The sequence below is a fragment of the Leptonychotes weddellii genome, chromosome 9 (genome assembly GCF_054177405.1).
Source record: "Leptonychotes weddellii isolate Sample4059 chromosome 9, ASM5417740v2, whole genome shotgun sequence".
In the NCBI taxonomy this organism is placed as follows: Eukaryota; Metazoa; Chordata; class Mammalia; order Carnivora; family Phocidae; genus Leptonychotes; species Leptonychotes weddellii.
In genome coordinates, this window is record NC_138377.1 from 29,264,698 (window position 1) to 29,279,084 (window position 14,387).

Sequence of the window (14,387 nt, forward strand, 5' to 3'; positions counted from 1 at the left end):
GCCCCTGAAGGCTGTGAGAAGGGGGATGGGGGCTAAGAAACAGAACGGTGAATAGTTCAGTGAGGCGATCCCCGGGTCCTCAGCACCCTGAGTTTTAGACAAGAACCCAAAGGTACTTGGGATGTCTTTTCCCACAGTGGTGAGTTCAGCTGGGTTGCCAGGTTCCTGCAGTTCAGCCTGTGTTTCCTTGACATCTAGAGCTGGACTTCCTGCGTCAAGGTGAGGAGAAGCTGCTGCACTTCTCGCTTTTTGGGGTGTGCAACCGGATACACACCCCCACCCCCGTGGTTGTTATGCCAACATAAGGCTCCCAACAGATTGGGGCCACAGAAGAGAGGGAAAACTCCATTCGTGACTGGAATTCACAGTGGCCTCTGGATCACAAGTTGCAGGGTCCCTGCCATGTGCGGATTGCCTGGGTGTGGGGGACCTTGGGCAATGGACACGACCTTCCTTTAACTCCCTCCAGTATTCCCTCACAAGACTGCCCCAATCCCAGGTGGTACAGTCAAGTCTTTTTAGGCAGGAGCCTCATGGCAAGAGAGGGAACTGATGAACAAAATGTGCTGATGCTCACAGGACTATTTTAACTGGGGGGAACTGGTTTGGTGACAGCAGGCGGTCAGTACACATCTATGAAATATGAGTTCTTGAGCAAAGCAATTTCCTTCTTCCTTGAAGGCCACTGTTTATCTAGAAAGAGGACAGAACTATGGGTTTACTGAAAATGACCAGATTCAACAAAGTGATCAAGACCACCTACTTGGTATAACTTGTCCCATAGCTCTGACGTCACTTGTTACAAGACATTACAGTAAAGAATTATGAGGTAACATTTTGGAATAATTAGTATGTTCCAGACCCCAGGCTCAATACCTTACACACCTTAGCTCTATGAGGGAGATGCCATTATCATACCAATTTTCTACAGAAAGAGTTTGAGCTACAGAGAGAGTAAGTTATTGCCCAAGGTCACCCTGCAAATGGCAGAGCAAGGCTTTGAACCCAGCAGCCTGACTCGTCACTTCTTTCATTATTTCTTTCAGCCATTTAGAAAATATTTAAAGAATGACCATTCATCTCTCTCTCTGGGAGAGAAAACTCACCCCATTTTCTAGATACTCCACTCACGTTCCTTTCCTCATTAAGTTGTAATATTCAATTTCTTACTCAGAGTCATCTGTGCCTGTCTAGGAAAGCATATTTTAATAATGTTCTTTCCCTATTGTTGGGAAACTCTTAGTCATATGATACATTTCTAGAAACTGATACCAAAGAAAAATAAATCTCCAGGTTCTGTAGATTTCCAACTGAAATTATGTAAAGTTATTTTACATAATTTAGTTGCCAAAATCGTGATTGGCTTTCCTTCCATGAATATAATCTCCACATCTGGTTTACCTTCTTTGCCAAAAGGACATGATTACATATCTTTTTTAATACCTTAGGATGTTTCTACTTTATGACATTTCTAAGTGGAATTGCTATGTTAATCATCACTGCAATCCCATTGATAATTACATTACTTCTTTTATCAATATTAACTCTACAATGAAAAATAAAGCAGCAGAAGGTAAATGTGATAGAGTCAGAAAAGCCCCACAGGAAGCCAGTTAGCTCATTTTCTCATCTGTAATATGGCCGTGGGATAGGAAGGGGGTCAATAATCATGGTTAACATTCACACGCATCTACAATGGGCCAGAAGCAGTTCCAAGTGCTTTATGTGATACAAATCTTTTAGTCATTCCAATAACAACATGAAGTTGGATATTATTATTGCCCTTATTTTAGAGATGACAAAAATTTACCCACATTTGTGTAGCCAGTAAGTGGTGGACAGAGGATTCAAACACTGACAGTCAGACCCCAGAGCCTGTGTTTCAGCCTTGCCCAGGACTCCGGCAAGCAGCCAGGGCTGGGAGTCCTTGTTCTCACTGACTTCCCACACCAGCAGCTGAGTCTGACCCCAGCAGTAGATTATTATAGCATCCTTAGCCAAGGATGGCCCATAAAGTTTTCATGACATTATCATGGACTCATCTTGTTTATGAAACAGAGTAATGGTACCACATAGAAAAGTCACATATTAAACATTTTTTTAGTAAAAGATTTTATCATCATTGTTTTAAGGGAAAGTGACATGCCTAAGGTCACACACCGAGTTACAGGGTCAGTACTGGTACAAACACCCCTTCCTGGACACTCCTTGGACCTCAGGATCTGTTGCTTCACTTGGAAGACATCATGGCTTCCCCGCCTGATCAGGCACTTCTGTAACTGCGTATAGCTCTGTGCAAGACCAAAGGGATCATGTACCCACTTCCCAGCAGCCCTAGCTCTAAATTAAAAACAGCACAACAGCAACAACATAGTAGCAACAACAAAATTATAATAAAATACTTGACGGAAAGACCTTTAGGGTACAAAAATTTCCTTAAACTGATCATCTAGGGAAGGAAAGGGAGGGTTCCTTCTTTTAAGAGGCAAGTGCCTGCCAGCAGGAACCTAAAACTCATTATTATTCTGTATTTTCTTTTTGCATGACTGAAAAACTTTTCTATCCTCCTCCCTCCCATCCTTATCAAAAGAATACCCCCCAAGACAATCACAAACTTTAAGAGTAGCAATGTGTCACTTCAAAAAAATTTAAAAATGAAAAATAAAAAAACCTACGGTGGTTGCAAAACAGCTTTGTGTGGAAGAAGAGCAAGTTTTCTCTTAAGAGAGGCTAATTTCATAGGGTTGGGAAAGAGAGAGATGAGGGGGAAAGGGTGGGAGCGCAGAAGAAGGGGAGGCGGGAGAGGAGGGGATAAAGGAGGAAGAATCGCTGGCTTTAAAAAGCAACATTGTCCGGAGAGGTGAAAGGGAACAGATGGCCGTGGAGAATGTGGCCCTCAAAGCCCAGAAGAAAGGGGCAATGCTGACAGATCTTGCTGTTTCCCATTGACGCCTGAATGTTCTAGTGTGGGGAGCCGAGGCCGGTGCAGGGGACAGACCTCTGTTCCCAGCGGCTCACTGGGGCACTGGCGCTGAGGCTCACTGAGAAAAAGAGCAGGGGAGGGGGGTGGGGAGGGCAAGCAGCTGTGGCCACAGAGGGAGGGACAGTGGGGGGGGGCGTGCGGGCTTCCACAGCCTTCTCTTCTGGCCGGCCCGGGAAGGTCAGCCCAGTGCCGGTCTGTGCCCTCGCAGAGGTGAAGGAAAGGGCAGCAGCTGGGGCCCAAAGTCTCGGCGTCCTTCCCTGAAAACACACTGGGGGAGGCATGTCTGGGACAAAATAGATACCTTGAGAGAGGGAAATGAAGAAAATATTCCAAATGCTTTTGGAGGATTGAGACATTCAAACTACAATAAACAAGAAACTTGGGTCTTTGAAGGAGGTCAGAGAATCCTGCCAAGTAAATCCCATATTATTTCATGGAGTCTCAGGGCAGAGAAGGGATTTGGAGAGGAAACACAAAAGTGAGTTGGTGGCTGACCCAGGAAGGAAGGAATCCAGGCGTCGGTTTAGAGGTCTGAGTCGGCCCCCAAAGAGGTGCAGGATTCACAGTGGAGCTTCGGAGGACACAGTGGGGTGACAGGAGGGGCAGAGGGGGCTCCCGCGTCCAGGGTGTGTTCATGTGTGTTCACGTGTGTGCGTGGGACAGGCATCTGGGGGCTCTGCTTGTGGGCCCGTTGCCTGTGGCTGCACCATACTGGAGGATGTTACTGGAAACTCACAGGTCACCACAGAGCCACATTAGTGTAGGCACCTCTTGCCTCCCAGGAGGGGCAAGCCCGACAGGCAGCCCCTGCGGATGGAGGTCTGGAGAATGGGTATGTGTGTGTGGGGGGGGAGCAAGCGTTTGAGGAAGCGGCCATTACAGAGAGGTCCATAGACTTCAGGGGACAAAGACACAATAGGTGCAAGTTCCTCAATATAACTTTGATCGGGAAAATTATTGTTCCAAATGATCTCTTGACCTCTCCCTACACCCTCCAGAGGACGATGATAAAATTTAGCCCCGCTCCTGCCCACTAAGGAAGGAGCCACATTCTTCTTGGCTCATTGTCCAGCTGGCCCACAGAGAGCTGCATGAGCTCAAAACATTTCTCCAGTTTTGATTTTCTTTTCTCGTCTTCCCTGACCCTGAAAGTGAGAGAGACCTGAACTCAGGGCGGAGGATCTTCAAACAGTGGGGTATGAGTGTGGAGCAACAGATCCTTCATCAGAATAACCATTTGGAAACATTCCCACATGTCTCAGGCCCCCATAGATTGCTCACTTGTCGAGCCCTTGGTGGGGGAAGGGACGTTAAAAGGTGGCTCTAAATATATTTAGTGACCTGGCAAATTCACTTTCACTTGGGCTACATCTCTGTTTTCACATGCAAGAGGATGCCACGATGGCCATCAGGCCCCGTGTTTTGCACCATACATACATCTGAGTTCCTGAGAAAATCCCCAAAGAGTGGGGTAGTAAAAAAGGATCAACCATGATGAAGACCTTGCCTTTTATTTCTCTGCTTCATCCAAATTGCTCCCCAGGCACTTTTAGATTTAGAAGCTCCACTAATCAACCTTATAAACGGCAGTCCAGCCACTGCATAGAAATTACTTTGTATAGCTTCTCAGTGAAATTACCCCAGGGGATAGAAGATGCCCAGGGCTTTAACAATGACAACATAACACAGCCTCGGTATGAGAATAGAAGACAAGTACACTTTGACATCCCAATTGAAACTCCAGGCTGAATCCGACACAGAAGAATGTCATTACCTTTCCTAGTCTGACGGCACACTAAAGAAATCGGAGAAGTGGAATACCTATTAGGTCCCCGCTAATCCTCCTCCTAAATTCAAAGCAGGGCTAGTCCCTGGAATTCATTTCTGAGTATTCTTACTCTCCACTATTGTTAAACAGCTCAACTGATAAGTGCTTGCAGCTTTCTCCTGAACTCACCCCTCCTCTTTCCCAGCGGCTCAAAGCACTTTACAAATATCACCTCATTATTCTTTATAACACTCAAGTGAGCCTGATAGGTGGAAAGGTTCGTTATCTTCTCTTTACCAATCGGGGAAATAGACAAAGGAAGAAGTGACTCGTTTAAGCCAACAAAGCAGAGGCAGAACCGGAAGGGGAAACTCGGCCGTCCTCCTGACTCCGAATGTGTACATGTCCTATGTCAGCTTGCAGAGACATTCTGCTGACAAGGCAGGATTCTCTAGCTGGGGGCTGTGTTGGAATCAACAGGGTTGCAGAACTTGCAGCACTGGCTGGAGGGGAAAGGGCAGGAGTTGAGATGGCGAAGGCCCACTTGAATGGTCTTCACTAGTTTGGGCAAGTCACTTCACCTCTGAGTCTCAGTGTCCTCCTTAGGAAAAGGAGGGGCTTTGATTAGAGGATCTTGAAGGTCCCTTTCAGCTCTCAGATAACTAGTGAAGTGCAAGTTTCAAAAGAGGGGTTCGGGTTTTCACCAGCCCCTTGTGATGTCCGAGCTTCATTTGTCTTATAAGCCTGAAATAGCACCCTTGTCTCTTTATAGAGTGCTCTGTCATCCATTGTTTACACAAATGATAGTGGGGATCAAATCAGTCAATGCAAGGGGGGAAATGAAAGAGGTATTCCTGGGGTATCAAGGCCAAGGGCTAAAGAGAGGGAGAAAGGCAGGGAGCAGGATGACAGAAGACTAGAAGGGTCATAAAAAGAAGAACTGGCATACATTTTGAGTTGTGCCTGCATCCTACCTAGGAGCACTCCCTACATTCCAGGGAACCTACGACAAGTCCTCCAAAGCTAAGAAGGCCCCACAAAAACAAGGTTTGCTTTGCTTTTTCTAAGTACACAACTCACTTGCCAATGCCCAAGCCCCGGTGAACAATGGCCCAATGTACCCTGTCTTGGTAGTTTTCCATTTAAATACAATTTCATTTTAATGAAAAACACCAATGTGCCTTCAAGTTAATTAAAACTGGATTTTACAGGTGGCTTCATTAGTTCATAATTTGTGTTGCTTGAGCCAAATATGCCAGAGCCTTTAGAAGACCTGCAGGATTTTATCTCTCTGATATTTTATACTTTCTTTCCCTAAATGATGCTTTGATACTCTTCACTTGCCACAAAGAAAGTTGGAGAGAGAGGACATTTAGTAAAATTGACATTTGTTTGCAGGAGAAGCAGCCCCCCACGACCAGAATAATGACCCTGGAAAGAGTTTGGGTGATGAGCCGATTATAGTGACTGGATATAAAGGACCGACTGCACAGCTGCCAGAAAGAAACACATTTTTGTAATATCTCAGTTGTTTCTATTGGCCTGGCCTTCCTTGCATTCACCATGGGAACGGAGTCAACACATTTTCTTGCCTTTCTTTCAGTGATTGCAGTGCATTCTCCTCCCCCCACATACAGGGAAAAAGAAGTAGAGAACAGATAGCCCCTGAGAAGCAAAGGCTTGATGATCCAAAAAAAAAATGGGTATGATTTTATTTATCTCCAGGTCCAGCTGCAGAAGCGACTAGTTGCAAGCTTTATTCCATCTGCTCTCTCTGAGGACCTCAGCCTGACCTTGTGGAACCTTCTTTCTGGGAAGTTAAGGAATTTCCAGGATTAGCTCAAGTCCTGAGGCTGCCAACTGTGACAATCCACAAAGCTCTCTTAGGTAATGATTCAGAGACCCCACTTCTGCTCAAGGCCAAGACAGTCCCCAAGGAGTTGGAAATATTCTCATTGCCTGGACCCAGACTAATAAGGCCAGTTGACCCCGGAAGAATTTCAGAAGGGCAAGCTCAGCATCTCTGCATACTAAAGACTCAACAACTGATACATCTATGAAAACAGAAATGTAACTGAACTTGAAAAGCGAGGATTAAGAGGTTGGATCAGAAACAAGTTTAAAAAAGAATACCACAGAAAAAAAGGGAAGTAGGGAAGGAAGAAAGGAAGGAAGGAAAGAGAAGGAGGGAAAGGAAAGAAGGAAGGAAGAAAGCCTCATAAATTTAATAGCAGTTGACCTCCACCACCTGATTCTGGAGAAAGGCATCTTCTGAATATCTCCGGAACTAAACTTTTGAATTCTCCAGCAGAAGGCCAAGTTTCCAATGCCCATCAGGTAAAATGCCAAATTCCTCTCACCATCACAATCTCAAGATGAGGAAAGAGGAAAGATGAATCAATACTCTCTTCTGTGGGGTGACCTGGAGAGGAGTAAGGCTTTAGATGCTACCAGAGATTGCACTAGTTTAATGCAGTCTAGATCACCCTAATTACTCCTCAGACATTGTCTTTCCCTATGCCTCCTAAAGAGTACAGGCATCTGGCTAGGTGATGAAACATCAAGCTTCTAAGTCCATTCTGTGACCACCTTAAGCCTCAGTTTATCCATCCGAAAAATGAGGGAGTAGGACTAGAGGCCTCTAATGCCCCTCTTATCTCCAAGACGCCTTACTACTATTATATCTCAGCATTTTCCCCGCCATAGTACATTTTCTCTTTCAAGCTTCGCTCAGTGCTGGTCCCAAGGGATCCCTGACGTGTCTGAAGAGTGTCAGGTCAAGAATTTGTACGGGCTAACAGGGATATTTACTTCCCTTCACTCCTGTAGGGGAAAGTTAATGTCAGAATACTAGTGTTCCAGCTGACCTCACTCAGGAAAACCCACTGGCATACGCCAATAGATACAATCCAAAATGGGTAAGGATAAAGACCCAAGTGGGAAGATTTAGTGTGGAAACCAAAACTACAACAGGCTAAGCTCTTAGTGTTAACATCTAGGAAATAAATGGGTAGCTTTTTAAATAAATGACTGGAACCTGAAGGTTTACATGTTTCCACTACTCAAGATTTGCAGTCTAGTTATGACCCTGCTCAGCAACTATATCCATGACAATGGATTTCCACAATGTTAGTTGAGGAAATTTTAAGAACAGTCAGCAACTTGACAGAACTTTTCATTTAAGGACTCCAAAATGTTATATAAGTATTATTTCTTATGATCCCAAACAGATGTGCTGATGAGACTCTCCATTTAAGAAATAAGGAACATACTACAGACTTATCTCAAGTTAAAGAATAAGCTAGGACTTGAACATAGACTCCACAAGCCACTCAGAAAACTATCCACATTCCTAATGTGTTACATATTATCAGAATACCTAGGTTTAAAACAGTAGAGAGAAATTCAGAAGTTTCATTGAGAAACAAGAGGCCCGACTCAGTCTTGAGTGTATCAGTGGTCAACCTGGCAACTCAGTGGTCCATTTGCTTACCACCTTTATTCAGAAGACTCCTGGAAACCTGGCCAAGATGGACCATATCTAGATCTATCAAAATCAATACTCTAGATACTAATGTTTATTCCTGATTTTAAAATAAATAAGTTTCCACTTTTTTAAAAAATGTTATTTTATTTTATTTTTAAAGATTTTATTTTTAAGTAATCTCTACACCCAATGTGGGACTTGAACTTACAACCCCAAGATCAAGAGTCGCACGCTCTACTGACTGAGCCAGACAGGTGCCCCAAGTTCCACTTTTTAAGTTATCTTTCAGCTCAATTCAGAATGCAGCTTCCTTAAGAGAGACCAATATTTAAGATACTTTGGCAGATCTGATATATTAAACAAAAGAGCAAATCACAAAGTATTATGTGTACTATGATCTAATTTTTGAAAAAAATTTCCAAAAGTATTTGTATTACACAGAGAAGTGCCTAGAATTATAAACACTGATATTTTACATTATTTTACAATAGTAGGATTGTAATTTTTATTTTTTGGCTATCTACATTTTCTATCTATCTATCTATCTATATCTATATATTACATGCAGCAACATGGATAAATTTTATAAAAATAATGTTGAACAAAAGAAACAGAAAAAAAAAGAAACGGTACCAAGGAAAATGTACTATATGATTCCATTTATATAAAGTTCAAAAACAGGCAAAGCTAATCTGTGGTTGTAGAAATCCAGAGGGTGGTTACCTTTGGGTTGGGTAGATGTGGGTAGTGACAGGAAGAGGGAGTTCCTGGTGTACCATTAATGTTTTGTTTCTTAATCTGGGTGCTGGTTATACATGTGTGTTCACTGAGAAAGTTCATGGCATTGCACACTTGTGATGTATCAGTTTTTTGCTATGTTACACTTAATTTTAAAAGCTACTTAAATTAAAACAAAACAAAAGAAAACCTGAATCAGGAGGCTTCCATACACATACTGCCGGGAAGTCAAGAGAAACAACTGTCTTTTGGGTGGGGAGAAATATCTCAAATTGCACTTCCAATTGCACAACTGTCTCCTCTTTGTGGTGGTAATGACGAAGAAGACATGACCATATCTCCATAGCTCCATCCCTGAGAAAGGGGCTCTGGAACCTGGCTCCTCAAAAGCAGGACAAGAAACATAGATTTACGTCATGGAAAGATCCTGATTCATTACTGTCAGCATCCTTCACATCTCCCTTGACAACACTGAATTGATGGTGACTCTGGAAATCCAAGTTCTCGTCTCACTCAGGCTCACTCTAAGGGTTGATCAGGTTGCATCAGATGCAGCCACACGGAGAAGTGCACTTCCTGCACTGAGCTTACGGTCACAAAAGCAAACAAAAAATGGCTAAATCCACTAGAAGAGATACTCAGGGAAGGCTGAGAACTTTTCTCCCCCAGTGCCTAATCAAGACTTAGCATAGAAGAGGGGCTCAAAAAGTACCTTTCAGGTGAGTATATAAATCCACTTTCAATAAGAAGAAACTGTTACAGCTCAAGTAGGAGTCACCACAAATGGTAAAGGGAAGGAAAGAGGATGGAGTAAGATGACACATATTTGATTGGTATACGTACGGTTTCCCCCTGCTATCTGAAAGTAGACTGTGCCTCTGAAACCTTTTGTAAACTGAAATGGCATAAAGTAAAGAAGCAAACACCATGAATTTATATGGAAAAAGTTCTGAGCATTCCCAGACTAAAAAAAATAACCTCTCACAGGCTTTTCTGATACCTTAGGACACATATTCTAATGGATGCAAAAAAGAAATTGAGTGAAAGCAAGATGCTCACAGACACAGTTCAAAGCTCTGGGGGCTTGAGGCTGAGATGCTGCAGAGTGTGGTTCCTGGGGAAGGAGCCGGGCAGGGCCCCATCGTTGCTCAGGGGCACCCTGCCTCTCACTGCAGAACCCACACTGCATGAACGCTATTTTTGCTGTTTCCATAAAAACAAAAATCCTTCGGATTTCTCTCATTAATGAGAACAGGTATTGATATAGCTCTTTCATAAAAGCAAAGTGGCATAAAATGAGCTTTTGAAAAGTGGGGGATACCCATATGTGTCTGATTGTCCTTTCAGTGATCCTCAAGCAAGCTAACTCAGGCTAAGGCATGGAGAGATTTGTGTTGCTCTAGATATTTGGTAAAGCCATTTAGAACAGCACGATCCAATAGAAACATAATGCAGCCCACAAATGTAATTTTAAATTTTCTAGTAGCCACATGAAACAAAATAAAAAGGTGAAATACATGTTAATTATATATTGCATTCAGTGCAACATACTCAAAACATTATCATTCAACATGTAATCAATATGAAAATTGAGATATTTTGCATTATTTTTCCTGATACTGTTTTTTAGGGGGGGAAGGTAGGGGCAGAGGGAGAGGGAGAGAGAGAATCTTAAGCAGGCTCCACGCCCAGTATGGAACCAGATGCGCAGCTTGATCTCACAAACCTCAGAGCACCACCTGAGCTGAAATCAAGAGTCCGATGGTTAACTGACTGTGCCATCCAGTCACCCCTCACTTACAGCACATTTCAAGTGTTTAAGAGGCACATGTATCTAGTGGCTATTGCATCAACAGGGCAGGTCTAGGACATCCATCTGGTGACAAGTCTTTCAGAACAGATGAACGGGGTGTGTGTGTGCACACGTAAGAGAGCTGGAGAGAGAGAGACGAGCGAGAGACTAACTTGATGGTATTTAACACCAGTCTCATCTGTTCCTGAAGTCAGCTGCATCCCTATCCTTAGCTCCTGCATATATACCAGTATCCTTGTGATAGTTTCCACTTTTGCTTACACTACTTTGAGGATGGTTTCTGCCACATGCAATAAAGAGAGTCCTACCTAAAAGGGTAAATAGAGAGAAAACATGCCCTATAGGGGCATCCTGCTTTAGAGGCACAATGCCTGTCCAGTAGTTGATACTAAATCAACTTTGTGGAATTTGTAAATCAAGAAAAAAAGTTATTAACAGAAATTCTACTCTGAAGGCTTTTCTGTCACTTGCTGGAGGTTGCACAATCAATTTGTACATCACTTTTGAGAACAAATGAACCAAAATCTAGTTCCAACTTGAAATATTCCAGGTGCATTTTGGCTGTAAATTCTGAATCCAACAGGAGTTTAATAAGGTGCAGGCACTGCAGGTTACCTGGATGCTATCCATCCGAGGCTGCTGCCATGTAGCAGAAATGAAAATGACAGCCTTTCTATCAGCCAGCCTACCTCCCGCTTCATCTCAGGGCTTGTCTTTCTGCCAACACGCATTTATTTCCGTGCGTCTTCAGTTAAACATGGAATTGGAGTTTGAGGGGAATAGGTCCGTGGTTTAACTGTGCTAAGGAAAAAAGCAGCAAGCAACCTTGCTGCTACCATGGCCCAGATGGTTTTGTTACTGAAATGCCATCAATAAGTTCGGCATTTCGGTATTGCTTTTCATTCTGCTCTGTTAGGTCCAGATGTGCAAGGGAGAGGTTAATGGACACACGGGTTCATCTCGATTCGGGTTTTTCAAGTGTCACAAACCAGTCTTTGGGCGGCCCAAGTTGCATATGCTTTCCCTGTTCCCCAGGTATCATTGCAAGCAGTCTTCCTGAGCTGGAAAGGCAGCAGTAAATGAGAGGCAGAAACAATCCCCTTCCCACTGCTCCATGAGAAACCCCTCTGGAGACAGACAAGAGAGAGAATTCTGTAAAGAGGAGTTCTGGATCAGCTCTCAAAACCAAAATGCTAAAGCATATGCCATCCAGAGAGACGGGAGGAAATAGGAAGGGTCAGTCAGGTACTAGGCAGCATCAGGGCAGAGATAGTCAGAAAGGACCAAAAAAAGCAAGCTCTTCGTCATCTCTGGCTGTTAAAATCCCTAGACAAGCCCCGCATGGACTGAATGTGGGAGGAAATTTGCAGAATTCGCTGCGACTCCTGCTATCCAGAGAGGTCCAAGATATTTAGTGGGTGCCTTACAGCAAGGAGAGGAATGGGAAACCGTATGTTATTGCTACATTAGTATGAGTCATAGGCTTGTAAACGCTTTATATCCTGCATAGATCACTCAACTTTTGAGTTGGGAACTTAACCCAACTGTCTATGGAGCTGTTCCTGATTGCTCTCGTGACAAGGGTTAAGCAGGTCAAAGAATACTTAACCTCTAATATTTGAATTTTCTGCTCATCATAATTATGAGTGGGAGAGACACTTAGCAGATGGAGCCCCCAGCAGGAAAGCAGGATTCCTGGGTTCTGCCAATAGCTGGTGTGTGGCCTTATGTAAGTCCCTGCTTTTATCTCAAAATTTCTGTTTGTACAAAGGGGGCAACAGTAACTTCCCAAGGAGAAGTTGGCCTAAATGTTGATGAGATCACATCTAAAGAACCTGCAAACTTTGGAAATTGTGCTGAGGGAATAGAGCAGATGGAGTGTTTAAGGGGCCACCTTAAGTGACCACAGGAAGTGGCTAAAGGCATAGACTCTAAGCTAACCTCTGGATTTCAATTCTGGTTTTGTAACTTACCAGGTGTTTACCTTGGGACACACTGCTTAACCTCTCCGTGCCTCAGTTTCCTCATCTATAAATCAGAGCTAATAATAGTACCTACCACATGGGAACTCAAATGATTTCATATATGTGAAATGCCTAGAGCTGTGTCTGGCATATATGTAAATATTAGCAAATTTTGCTATTAATAAGTACAGCACACTTCCTTTTTATAGCTGGAAAAGATTTCACAAAATATCTAGTCCTTCTCAGAAAATTCACAGCTGAGAAAACCAAGGGTCAGAGAGGTCAAAATAAGTCAGCAGAAATGATTTCTATATCTTAGCCAGCGCACCAGCAGAGACAATGACATTTCTGAACTATTCTCAAACAGGGCCATAAGTGTCGTCGTTGAATGCTCTTAACGCTAGACTAGGACCAGAGAAGAGACATGTCCTTTTGGATATAGTCTGGGGGACAACTTAGGCCTTGCTTTCTTAGCTGCCCAATGGGCTCTTCTGTGAGACACAGAAAGCACAGAAGAGCATTTGGTTGGTGGTACAGTGCCATCCAACTTCCAAGATGTCAGCCTGAAGTTGCCAGTTGCCTTGAGGGGGTGCTAGGAGGGAGGGGGTGTTAGGGTAGAAAGGCCCAAACCTATCACATTGACTAGAAGAGTCTTTGGAAGAGTGAGCTAAGTCTGGAGGCTTACGTTTCTGTTGTAGGGGCTGGGAAGCCTCAGCTCAATGTGATGCAGCAGTGAGGGGTGGCAGACCTGGCAGGCTGCCCAATGCAGAGAGGCTGTGGCCCAGCTGACGGGAGAGTCAGGCCGAGCAGTCCCACTGTTCCCTGGAGATCTGGAGCCAGCTCATAGCCAGGGGAAGTGAGGATTAACACAATGTGGTGTCCGAGCTAATGAGTTAGCAAAACAGAGACAGATGGCAATTATAGTAACTTAAGTCGCCCATCTCTGTTTGCAGTGCACTCCCACAAGCTTCTCCTCTGTCCCCTCCATCCATCCTGGAAGGCCACGGTGACAGAGAAATCAGCCCACGTGAAGAGGGGTTGTCACACTACTTTCTACACACAACTGTCACCCACAATTGGGGCGTAGTGGTGAGGAGGAGCTCTTTCAGACGGCTTTGGAGAGGTACTAGAGGAAATGCAAAGTTATTTTTATTGAATTCTTCTTATTTTGTACTTGTCATGTAATTCTTCATAATAATTGCTTAAAAGGTAACCAGTTGCATATCAGAATGCTAGAAAGGGGTATAATTTGCAACTTGAGGATGAAAATAAGAAAAGGGAACTTTAATCTGACCCCAACACAACTTTCCTTCAGTCAGATCAGATCAATACACTGGGGAATGGTTTCCTTCATAGGCATTTACCACATGTGATAAATGATGTTAGTGCACGCTTAGACCAGACATGCCAACCTGGCTATGTTGGGAGGCAAACAACTGCTTTACAAGTTATTTATCACCCTTCTCCTCCTTTAAGGTACCCCCCCCAACTTCTTTCCCAGTGGTTATTGTTTCCAGGTATCATTAGTGTTCCAGCTGCTTAGAGACTCACTTGGTACCAAGACCAGCCAGGACAGAGCCATATTGGGCAATCCTGCCTCATACTTTTGAGAATTGGTTCATTTTTATATTAAT

The 14,387-nt window shown here is 43.7% G+C and overlaps 1 protein-coding gene across 6 annotated transcripts in view; it reads right to left on the reverse strand.

Moving 5' to 3' along the window:
• RAD51B (RAD51 paralog B) overlaps nucleotides 1–14,387 on the reverse strand; it is a 780,046-nt gene that overhangs the window by 69,304 nt on the left and 696,355 nt on the right. The gene's annotated exons all lie outside the window — the stretch shown is intronic.